The sequence below is a fragment of the Chiloscyllium punctatum genome, chromosome 17 (assembly GCF_047496795.1).
Source record: "Chiloscyllium punctatum isolate Juve2018m chromosome 17, sChiPun1.3, whole genome shotgun sequence".
In the NCBI taxonomy this organism is placed as follows: Eukaryota; Metazoa; Chordata; class Chondrichthyes; order Orectolobiformes; family Hemiscylliidae; genus Chiloscyllium; species Chiloscyllium punctatum.
The window spans coordinates 14553559-14567574 of NC_092755.1; positions in this window are offsets into that span (position 1 = coordinate 14553559).

Below are 14016 nucleotides of genomic sequence, written 5' to 3' on the forward strand. Positions count from 1 at the left end.
ACTATTACACCGCGACATACCTCCCAGTTTACAGTAACCATCACGGCCCGACATACCACTCACTGTACAGTAACCATCACACCCCGACATACCTCCCACTGAACAGTAATCATCATGGCCCGACATACCTCCCACTGTACAGTAACTATCACACCCCGACATATCTCCCAATGTACAGTAACCTTCACACCCCTACATACCAACCACTGTACAGTAACTGTCACGACCCGACATACCTCCCACTGTACAGTAACCATCACGGCCTGACATACCTTCCACTGTACAGTTCCTATTACACCACGACATACCTCCCACTGTACATTTAATATTACACCCCGACATACATCGCACTATACAATAACCAACACGGCCCGACATACCTCTGACTGTATGGTAACCATCACACCAAGACATTCCTTCCATTGTACAGTAACCATCACACCCCGACATACCTCCCACAATACAGTAACTATCACACCCAGACATAAATCCCACTGTACAGTTACATCACAACCCGACATGCCTGCTACTGTACAGTAACCATCACGGCCCGGCAAATCTCCCGCTGTACAGTAACCATCACACCCCGACATACCCCCCCACTATACAGTAACCATCACACCCCGACATACCTCCCACTATACAGTAACCATCACAGCCCGACATACTTCCCACTGTACAGTAACCATCACTGCCTGACATAACTTCCACTGTACAGTAAACAATACACCCCGACATAATCCCACTGTACAGTAACCATCACACCCCTACATACCACCCACTGTACAGTAACCATCACGACCCGAAATACTTCCCACTGTACAGTAACCATCACTTCCCGACATACCTCCCACTGTACAGTAAATATCACATCCCGACATATCTCCCACTGTACAGTAACCATCACAACCTGACATTCCTCCCATTGTATAGTAACTATTACACCGTGACATACCTCCCAGTGTACAGTAACCATCACAGCCCGACATACCACCCACTCTACAGTCACCATCACAACCCGTCATATATTCCACTGTACAGAAACCATCACGGACCGACATACCTCCCACTGTACAGTAATCATCACAACCCGACATACCTTGCACTGTACAGTAACCATCACACCCCCACATACCTCCCACTGCACAGTAACTATGCCACCTCGACATACCTCCCAGTGTGCAGTAACCATCACGGCCCGACATACCTCCAACTGTACAGTAACCATCACAAACCGACATACCTCCCACTGTACAGTAACCATCACACCCCGACATAGCCCCCACTGTATAGTAAGCATCACACCCCGACATACCTCCCACTGTACATTTATCAGCACGGCCCGACATACCTAACATTTTACAGTAACTATCACATCCCGACACACCTCCCACTGTACAGTAACCTTCACACCCCGACATACCTCCCACTGTACAGTAACCATCAGGACCTGACATACCTCCCACTGTACAGTTACTATCACAGCCCGACATACCTCCCACTGTACAGTAGCCATTACTCCCCGACATACCTCCCACTGTACAGTAACCATCACACCACGACATACCTTCCATTTTACAGTAAACATCACACCCGACTTAACTCCAGCTGTTCAGTAACCATCACAGCCTGACATACCTCCCACTGTTCTGTAACCATCCCACCCCGATATCCCCCCCACTGGACAGTAACCATCACGGTCTGACATACCTCCCACTGTACAGTAACCATCACGCACCGACATACCTTCCACTGTACAGTAACTATCACACCCCGACATACCTCCCACTGTACAGTAACCATCACAACTCGACATACCTGCCACTGTACAGTAACCATCACGGCACGACAAATCTGCCTCTGTAAAGTAACCATCACATCCCGAATTACCTCCCACTTTACAGTAACCATGACTGCCTGACATACCTCCCACTGTACAGTAACCATCACAGTCCGACATACCACCAATTGTACAGCAACCATCATGGTCCGACATTCCTCGCACTGCACAGGACCCATCAAAACCGGACATACGTCCCACTGTACAGTAACCATCACTGACCGACATACCTCACACTGTACAATTAGGATCACACACCGACATACCTCCCACTGTACAGTCAACATCACACCTCGACATACCTCCCACTGTACAGTAACCATCACACCCAGACATACCCCCCACTGTACAGTAGCCAACAAACCCCGACATACCTCACACTGTACACTAACCATCACGGCCCGACATATCTCCCACTGTACAGTAACCATCTCGGTCTGACATACCTCCCAATGTACAGTAGCAATCACGGCCCGATATAACACCCACTGTACAGTAATCATCACGGTATGACATACCTCCCACTCTACAGTAACTATCACAGCCCAACCTACCTCCCACTGTACATTAACCATCACACACCGACATACCTCCCAATGTACAGTAACCATGACGGGCCGTCATACATGCAACTGTACAGTAACCATCACAGCCTTACCTACCTGCCACTGTACAGCAACCATCACAGCCCGATATACCTCCCACTGTACAGTAACCATCAGTGCCTAACATACCTCCCACTGTACAGTAACAATCATGGTCTGACTTACCTCCCACTGTACAGTAACCATCACAGGACGACATTCCTCCCACTGCACAGTAACCATCACAACCCGATATACCTCCCACTGCACAGTAACCAACACGGCTAAACATACCTCCCACTGTACAGTAACCATCACGACTCGACATACCTTCCACTGTACAGTAACCATCAAACCCCGACATACCTCCCACTTTACAGTAACCATCACAACCCGACAGACTTCCCACTGTACAGTAACCATCACACCCCGACATACCTCCCATTGTACAGTAACCATCACGGCCCGACATACCTTCCACTGTACAGTAACCATCAAACCCCGACATTCCTCCCACTGTATAGTAAGCATCACACCCCGACATACCTCCCACTGTACAGTAACTATTACACCACGACATACCTCCCAGTGTGCAGTAACCATCACGGCCCGACATACCTCCAACTGTACAGTAACCATCACAACACGACATACCTCTCACTGGACAGTAACCATCACACCCCGACATACCTCCCACTATACAGTAACCATCACACCCCGACATACATCCCACTATACAGTAATCATCACAGCCCGACATACCTCCCACTGCACAGTAACCATCACTGCCCGACATATCTCCCACTGCACAGTAACCATCACACCCCGACATACCTCCCACGGTACAGTAACCATCACACCCCCACATACCTCCCACGGCACAATAACCATCACACCCCGACATACCTCCCATGGCACAGTAACCATCACACCCCGACATACCTCCCACTGCACAGTAACCACCACCGCCCGACATACCTCCCATTGTACAGTAACCATCACGGGCCGACATACCTCCCACGGTACAGTAACCATCACACCCCGGCATACCTCCCACGGCACAGTAACCATCACACCCCGACATTCCTCCCACGGTACAGTAACCATCACACCCCGACATACCTCCCACTGTACAGTAACCATCACGGCCCGACATATCTCCCACTGTACAGTAACCATCACATCCCGACATACCCCACTGTACAGTAACTATCACCCCCCGAGATACCTCCCACTGTACAGTAACCATCACGGCACGACATACCCCCCATTATACAGTAACCATCACACCCCGACATGCCTCCCACTGTACAGTAACCATCACAGCCCGACATACTTCCCACTGATTAGTAACCATCACTGCCCGACATATCTCCCACTGTACAGTAACTATCACATCCCAACATACCTCCCACTGTACAGTAACCATCACACCCCGACATACCTCCCACTGTACATTAACCATCACGGCCCGACATACCTCCCACTGTACAGTAACCATCACATGCCGACATACCCCACTGTACAGGAACTATCACACCCCGAGATTCCTCCCACTGTACAGTAACCATCACGGCACGACATACCACCCACTGTACAGTAACCATCCCGAACCGACATGCCTCCCAATGTACAGTAACTATCACACCCCGACATACCTCCCACTGTACAGTAAACATCAGGGCCAGACATACCTCCCACTGTACAGCAACTATCACACCCCGACATACCTCCCACTGTACAGTAACCATCAAACGCCGACATACCTCCCACTGTACAGTGACCATCACTGCCCGACATACCTCCCACTGTACAGTAACCATCCGAGCCTGACATACCTCCCACTGTACAGCAACCATCACGTCCGACATACCTCCCACTGTAAAGTAACCATCATGGCCCGATACACCTCCCACTGTACAGTAATCATCACACCCCGATAGTCCACCCCCTGTGCAGTAACCATCACGGCCCGACAATCCTCCCACTTTACAGTAACCATCTCTCCCCGACAGACCTCCCGTTGTACAGTATCCATCATGGACCGACATACCTCCCGCTGTTCAGTAACCATCACGGCCCGACAAACCTCCCACAGTACATTAACCATCATGGTCTGACTTTCCTCCCAATGTACAGTAACCGTCAATGACCGACATCCCTCCCACTGTACAGTTACCATTACACACCGACATACCTCCCATTGTACAGTAAACATCACACCCTGACTTAAATCCACCTGTACAGTAACCATCACAGCCTGATATACCTCCCACTGTTCAGTAACCATCCCACCCCGACATACCCCCAACTGTACAGGAACCATCACGGTCTGTCATACCTCCTACTGTACAGTAACCATTACGCACCGACATATCTCCAACTGTGCAGTAACCATCACGGTGTGACATACCTCCCACTGTACAGTAACCACCACAGCCCGACATACTTCCCACTGTACAGTAACCATCACTGCCCGACACACCTCCCACTGTACAGTAACCATCACAATCCGACATACCTTCCACTGTACAGTAACCATCACACCCCGGCATTCCTCCCATTGTACAGTAACTATTACACACCGACATGCCTCCCACTGTACAGTAACTATTACACCACGACAATCCTCCCAGTTTACAGTAACCATCACGGCCCGACATACCACCCACTGTACAGTAACCATCACACCCCGACATACCTCCCACTGAACAGTAATCATCATGGCCCGACATACCTACCACTGTACAGTAACTATCACATCCCGCTGTACCTCCCACTGTACAGTAACCATCACGGTCCGACGTTCCTCCCAGAGTACAGTAACCATTACAACCCGACATACCTTCCACTGTAAAGTAACCATCACGCCCCGACATAACTCTCATTGTACAGTAACTATTGCTCACCGACATACCACTCACTGTAAAGTAACTATTACACCCCGACGCTCCTCCCAGTGTACAGCAACTATCACACCCCGACATACCTCCCACTGTACAGTAACCATCACACCCCGATATACCTCCCACTGTACAGTAACCATTACGGCCCGATATACCTCCCAATGTACAGTAAACATCACGACCCGACATACCCCCACTGTTCAGTAAGAACCACGCCCCGACAAACCTCCCACTGTACAGTAACCATCACTGCCCGACATGCCTGCTACTGTACAGTAACCATCACGGCCCGGCAAATCTCCCTCTGTACAGTAACCATCACACCCCGACATACCCCCCCACTATACAGTAACCATCACACCCCGACATACCTCCCACTATACAGTAACCATCACAGCCCGACATACTTCCCACTGTACAGTAACCATCACTGCCTGACATAACTTCCACTATCCAGTAAACAATACACCCCGACATACTCCCACTGTACAGTAACCATCACACCCCTACATACCACCCACTGTACAGTAACCATCACGACCCGACATACTTCCCACTGTACAGTAACCATCACTTCTAAACATACCTCCCACTGTACAGTAAATATCACATCCCGACATATCTCCCACTGTACAGTAACCATCACACCCCGTCTTACCTCACATTGTACAGTAACCATCACGGCCCGACATACCTCCCACTGTGCAGTAACCATCACAACCTGACATTCCTCCCATTGTATAGTAACTATTACACCGTGACATACCTCCCAGTGTACAGTAACCATCACAGCCCGACATACCACCCACTCTACTGTCACCATCACAACCCGTCATATATTCCACTGTACAGAAACCATCACGGACCGATATACCTCCCACTGTACAGTAACCATCACAACCCGACATACCTTGCACTGTACAGTAACCATCACACCCCCACATACCTCCCACTGCACAGTAACTATTCCACCTCGACATACCTCCCAGTGTGCAGTAACCATCATGGCCCGACATACCTCCAACTGTACAGTAACCATCACAAACCGACATACCTCCCACTGTACAGTAACCATCACACCCCGACATAGCCCCCACTGTATAGTAAGCATCACACCCCGACATACCTCCCACTGTACATTTATCAGCACGGCCCGACATACCTAACACTTTACAGTAACTATCACATCCCGACACACCTCCCACTGTACAGTAACCATCACACCCCGACATACCTCCCACTGTACAGTAACCATCAGGACCTGACATACCTCCCACTGTACAGTAACTATCACAGCCCGACATACCTCCCACTGTACAGTAGCCATTACTCCCCGACATACCTCCCACTGTACAGTAACCATCACACCACGACATACCTTCCATTTTACAGTAAACATCACACCCGACTTAACTCCAGCTGTTCAGTAACCATCACAGCCTGACATACCTCCCACTGTTCTGTAACCATCCCACCCCGATATCCCCCCCACTGTACAGTAACCATCACGGTCTGACATACCTCCCACTGTACAGTAAGCATCACGCACCGACATACCTTCCACTGTACAGTAACTATCACACCCCGACATACCTCCCACTGTACAGTAACCATCACAACTCGACATACCTGCCACTGTACAGTAACCATCACGGCACGACAAATCTGCCTCTGTACAGTAACCATCACATCCCGAATTACCTCCCACTTTACAGTAACCATGACTGCCTGACATACCTCCCACTGTACAGTAACCATCACAGTCCGACATACCACCAATTGTACAGCAACCATCATGGTCCGACATTCCTCGCACTGCACAGGACCCATCAAAACCGGACATATGTCCCACTGTACAGTAACCATCACTGACCGACATACCTCACACTGTACAATTAGGATCACACACCGACATACCTCCCACTGTACAGTAACCATCACACCCAGACATACCTCACACTGTACACTAACCATCATGGCCCGACATATCTCCCACTGTACAGTAACCATCTCGGTCTGACATACCTCCCAATGTACAGTAGCAATCACGGCCAGAAATATCTCCCACTGTCGAGTTACTGTCACGGACTGACATAACTCCCACTGTACAGTAACAATCACAACCCGACATACCTCCCACTGTACAGGAACCATCACACCCCGACATACCTCCCACTGTACAGTAACCATCACAACCCGACATACCTCCCACTGTACAGTAACTATCACACCGCGACATACCTCCCACTGTACAGTAACCATCACACCCCGACATACCTCTCTCTTTTCAGTAACTACCACACCCCGACATAGCTCCCACTGTACAGTAACTATTACACCCCGACATACCTCTCAGTGTACAGTAACCATCACGGCCCGACATACCTCCCACTCTACAGTAACCATCACGGTCTGACATACCTCCCACTCTACAGTAACCATCACAATCCGACATACTTCCCACTGTACAGCAACCATCATGGTCCAACATACCTTCCCCTGTACAGTATCCATCACTGACTGACATACCTCACATTGTACAGTTACTATCACACACCGAAATACCTCCCACTGTACAGTCAATATCACACGTCGACATCCCTCCCACTGTACATTAACCACCACGGTCTGACATACCTCCCAATGTACAGTAGCAATCACGGCCCAATATATCTCCCACTGTACAATAACCATCACAGCCCAACCTACCTCCCACTGTACAGTAACCATCACACCGCGACATACCTCCCACTGTACAGTAACCATCACACCCCGACATACCTCTCTCTGTACAGTAACTAACACACCCCGACATAGCTCCCACTGTACAGTAACCATCACAGCCCAACCTACCTCCCACTGTACATTAACCATCACACCCCGACATACCTCTCACTGTACAGTAACCATCACGGCCCGACATACCTCCCACTGTACAGTAACCAACACTGCCCGACCTACCTCCCACTGTACAGTAACCATCACGGTCTGACATTACCTCCCACTGTACAGTAAACATCACAACCCGACATTCCTACCACTGTACAGTAACCATCACACCCCGACATACCTCTCACTGTACAGTAACTAGCACACCCCGACATACCTCCCACTGTACAGTAACTATTACACCCCGACATACCTCTCAGTGTACAGTAACTAACACACCCCGACATACCTCCCACTGTACAGTAACGATTACACCCCGACATACCTCTCAGTGTACAGTAACCATCACGGCCCGACATACCTCCCACTGTACAGTAACCATCACGGTCCGACATACCTCCCTTTGTACAGTAACTATCACGGCTCGAGATAACTGCCACTGTACAGTAACCAACACACCCCGACATTCTCCCCATTGTACAGAACCATCACTCCCCGACATACCTCCCACTGTACAGTAACGATTACACCCCGACATACCTCTCAGTGTACAGTAACCATCACGGCCCGACATACCTCCCACTGTACAGCAACGATCACTGCCCGACCTACCTCCCACTGTACCGTAACCATCACGGTCTGACATACCTCCCACTGTACAGTTACCATCACACACCGACATACCTCTCAGTGTACAGTAACCATCACGGCCCGACATACCTCCCACTGTACAGTAACCATCACGGTCTGACATACCTCCCAATGTACAGTAACCATCACAGCCCAACCTACCTCCCACGGTACATTAACCACCACACCCCGACATACCTCCCACTGTACAGTAACCATCACGGCCCGACATACCTCCCACTGTACAGTAACCATCACACCCCGACATACCTCCCACTGTACAGTAACCATCACACCCCGACATACCTCCCACTGTACAGTAACCATCACGGCCCGACATACCTCCCACTGTACAGTAACCATCACACCCTTACAGACCTCCCACTGTACATTAACCATCACGGCCTGACACTCCTCCCACTGTACAGTAACCATCACACCCCGACATAGCACCCACTGTGCAGTAACCACCATGGTCCGACATACCTCCCACTGTACAGTAACCATCATACCCTGCATACCTCCCTCTGTACAGTTACCATCACACCCCAAAATACCTCCCATTGTACAGTAACCATCACGGCCCGACATACCTCTCAGTATACAGTTTCCATCACCTCCAGACATACCTCCCACTATACAGTAACCATCACACCCCGACATAGCACCCACTGTGCAGTAACCACCACACCCCGACATACCTCCCACTGTATAGTAACCATCACACCCCGACATACCTCCCACTGTACAGTAACCATCACACCCCGACATAGCAGCCACTGTGCAGTAACCACCACACCCCGACATACCTCCCACTGTACCGTAACCATCACACCCCGCATACATCCGTCTGTACAGTTACCATCACACACCAACATACCTCTTACTGTTCAGTAACCATCACGACCCGACATACCTCTCAGTATACAGTTTCCATCACCTCCAGACATACCTCCCACTGTACAGTAAACAACACACCCCGACATACCTCTCACTGTACACTAACCATCATGGCCCGACATACCTCCCCCTGTAAAGTAACCATCACCACCCGTCATATCTTCTACTGTACATTAACGATCACACCCCAACATATGCCCCACTGTACAGTAACCAACACACTCCGACATACCTCCCACATTACCGTATCCATCACAGACGACATACCTTACACTGTACAATAACCATCACGGCCTGACATATCTCCCACTGTACAGTAACCATCACAACCCGAAATAGCTCCCACTGTACAGTAACCATAACTGCCCAAAATACCACCCACTGTACAGTAACAAACACTGCCTACCAAACCTCCAACTGTACAGTAAACAACACACCCCGACATACCTCCAACTGCACAGTAACCATCAAACCCCGACATACCTCCCACTGTACAGTAACCACCACACACCGACATACCTACCACTGTACAGTAACCTCACACCCCGACATACATCCCACTGTACAGTAACCATCACGGCCCGGCATACCTCCCACTGTACAGTTACCATCACAGCCCAACATAACACCAACTGTACAGTAACCATCACGGCCCGACATACCTCTCACTATACAGTAACCATCACCTCCAGACATATCTCCCAGTGTACAGTAACCATCACACCCCGACATAGCACCCACTGTGCTCTAACCACCACACCCCGACATACCTCCCACTGTACCGTAACCATCACACCCCGCATACCTCCATCTGTACAGTTACCATCACACCCCAACATACCTCCTACTGTTCAGTAACCATCACGTCCCTACATACCTCCCACTGTACAGTAACCATCACGGCCCGACATACCTCCGAATGTACAGTAACCATCACGGTCTGACATACCTCCCAATGGACAGTAACCATGACGGACCGACATACCTCCCATTGTACAGTAACCATCACGGACCGAATTACCTCCCACTGTTCAGTAACCAGCAAGGCCCAGCCTACCTACCAATGTGCAGTAACCAACAGAGCCCGATATTCCTCCCACTGTACAGTAATCATCACGGCCTAACATACCTCCCACTGTACAGCAACCATCATGGTCTGACTTACCTCCAACAGTACAGTAACCATCACGGTCTGACATATCTCCCATTGTACAGTAACCATCACGGTCTGGCATACCTCCCACTGGACAGTAACCATCACGGACCGACATACCTCCCACAGTACAGAAACTATTACACCCTGACATACCTCCAAATGTACAGTAAGTATTACACCCCGACATACCTCCCACTGTACAGTTACCATCACACCGCGATATACCTTCCACTGTGCAGTAACCATAACGGCCTGACATTCCTCCAACTGTACAGTAACCATCATGGCCCGACATACCTCCCACTGTACCGTAACCAGCTCGGCCTGACATACCTTCCACTGTACAGTTACCATCACAGCCCAACATAACCCCCACTGTACAGGAACCATCATGGCCCGACATTCCTCTCACTACATAGTAACCATCACCTCCAGACATACCTCCCACTGTACAGTAAACAACGCACCCCGGCATACCTCGCACTGTACAGTAAACATCACAGCACGACATACCTCCCACTGTACAGTAACCATCACGGCCTGACATACCACCCACTGTGCAGTAACCACCGCGGCCCTACATACCTCCTACTGCAAAGTAACCATCATGGCACGACACACCTCCCACTGTACAGTTACCATCACACCCCGACATACCTCCCACTGTACAGTAACCACCACGGTCCGACATACCTCCCACTGTACAGAAACCATCACGGCCCGACATACCTCCAACAGTAGAGTAACCATCTCAGTCTGACATACCTCCCATTGTACACTAACCATCACAGCCCGACATACCACCCACTGTACAGTAAGCATCACAGCCCGACATAACTCCCACTCTACAGTAACCTTCACGGCCCGACATACCTCCGACTGTACAGTATCCATCACACCCTGACATACCTCCCACTGTACAGTAACCATCACGGACCGACATACCTCCCGCTGTTCAGTCACCAGCAAGGCCCAGCCTAAGTCCCAATGTGCAGTAACCAACAGAGCCCGATATACCTCCCACAGTACAGTAACCATCACGGCATAACATACCTCCCACTGTACAGTAACCTTTATGATCGGACTTACCTCCCACTGTACAGTAACCATCACGGCCAGACATATCTCCCACTGTACAGTAACTATCACACTCCGACATACCTTCCACTGCACAGTAACCATCGTACCCCGACATACCTCCCACTGTACAGCAACCATCATGGTCTGACTTACCTCCCACTGTACAGTAACCATCACAGGACGACATTCCTCCCACTGCACAGTAACCATCACGGCAAGACATATCTCCCACTGTCGAGTTACCGTCACGGACTGACATACCTCCCACTGTACAGGAACAATCACACCCCGACATACCTCCAACTGTACAGTAACCATCACGGCCCGACATACCTCCCACTGTACAGTAACCATCACGACACGACATACCTCCCACTGGACAGTAACCATCACACCCCGACATACCTCTCACTGTACAGCAACTACCACTCCCCGATATACCTCCCACTGCACAGTAACTATTACACCCCGACATACCTCTCAGTGTACAGTAACCATCACGGCCCGACATGCCTCACACTGTACAGTACCCATCAAACCCCGACATACCTCACATTGTACAGTAACCATCACGGCCCGACATACCTCCCACTGTACAGTAAACATCACAACCCGACATACCTCCCACTGTACGGTAACCATCACACCCCGACATACCTCTCACTGTACAGTAACTAACACACCCCGATATACCTCCCACTGTACAGTAACTATTACACCCCCACATACCTCTCAGTGTACAGTAACCATCACACCTGGACATCCCTCCCACTGTACAGTAACCATCACCCCCAGACATACCTCCCACTGTACAGTAACCATCACTGCCCGACCTACATCCCACAGTACAGTAGCGATCACGGTCTGACATACCTCCCAATATACAGTAACCATCACAGCCCAACCTACCTCCCACTGTACATTAACCATCACACCCCGACCTACCTCCCACTGTACAGTAACCATCACGGTCTGAAATACCTCCCACTCTACAGTAACCATCACAACCAGACATACCTCCCACTGTACAGTAACCATCACACCCCGACATACCTCTCACTGTACAGTAACCAACCCACCCCGACATACCTCCCACTGTACAGTAACCATCACAACCCGACATACCTCCCACTGTTCAGTAACCATCACACCCCGACATACCTCTTACTGTACAGTAACTAACACACCCCGACATACCTCCCACTGTACAGTAACTGTTACACCCCGACATACCTCTCAGTGTACAGTAACCATCACAGCCCGACATACCTCCCACTGTACAGTAACCATCACTGCCCGACCGACCTCCCACTGTACAGTAACCATCACAATCCGACATACCTCCCACAGTAAAGCACCCATCATGGTCCGACATATCTCCCCCTGTACAGTAACCATCACTGACCGACATACCTCCCACTGTATAGTTACCATCACACACCAACATACCTCCCACTTTACAGTCAACATCACACCTCGACATACCTCACACTGTACAGTTACCATCACACACCGACATACCTCCCACTGTACCGTCAACATCACACCTCGACATCCCTCCCACTGTACAGTAACCGTCACACCCAGACATACCTCCCACTGTACAGTAACCATCACTGCCCGACCTACATCTCACTGTACATTAACCATCACGGTCTGACATACCTCACAATGTGCAGTAACCATCACACCACCACATACCTCCCAATGTGCAGTAACCATCACGGCCCGGCATAGTTCCAACTGAACAGAAACCATCACAGCCTGACATACCTCCCACTGTACAGCAACCATCACAGCCCGATATACCTCCCACTGTACAGTAACCATGAGAGCCCGACATACCTCACACTGTACACTAACCATCACGGTCTGACATACCTCCCAATGTACAGTAGCAATCACGGCCCGATATAACTCCCACTGTATAGTAACCATCACGTTATGACATACCTCCCACTGTACATTAACCATCACATCCCGACATACCTCCCAATGTACAGTAACCATCACGGGCCGGCATACATCCAA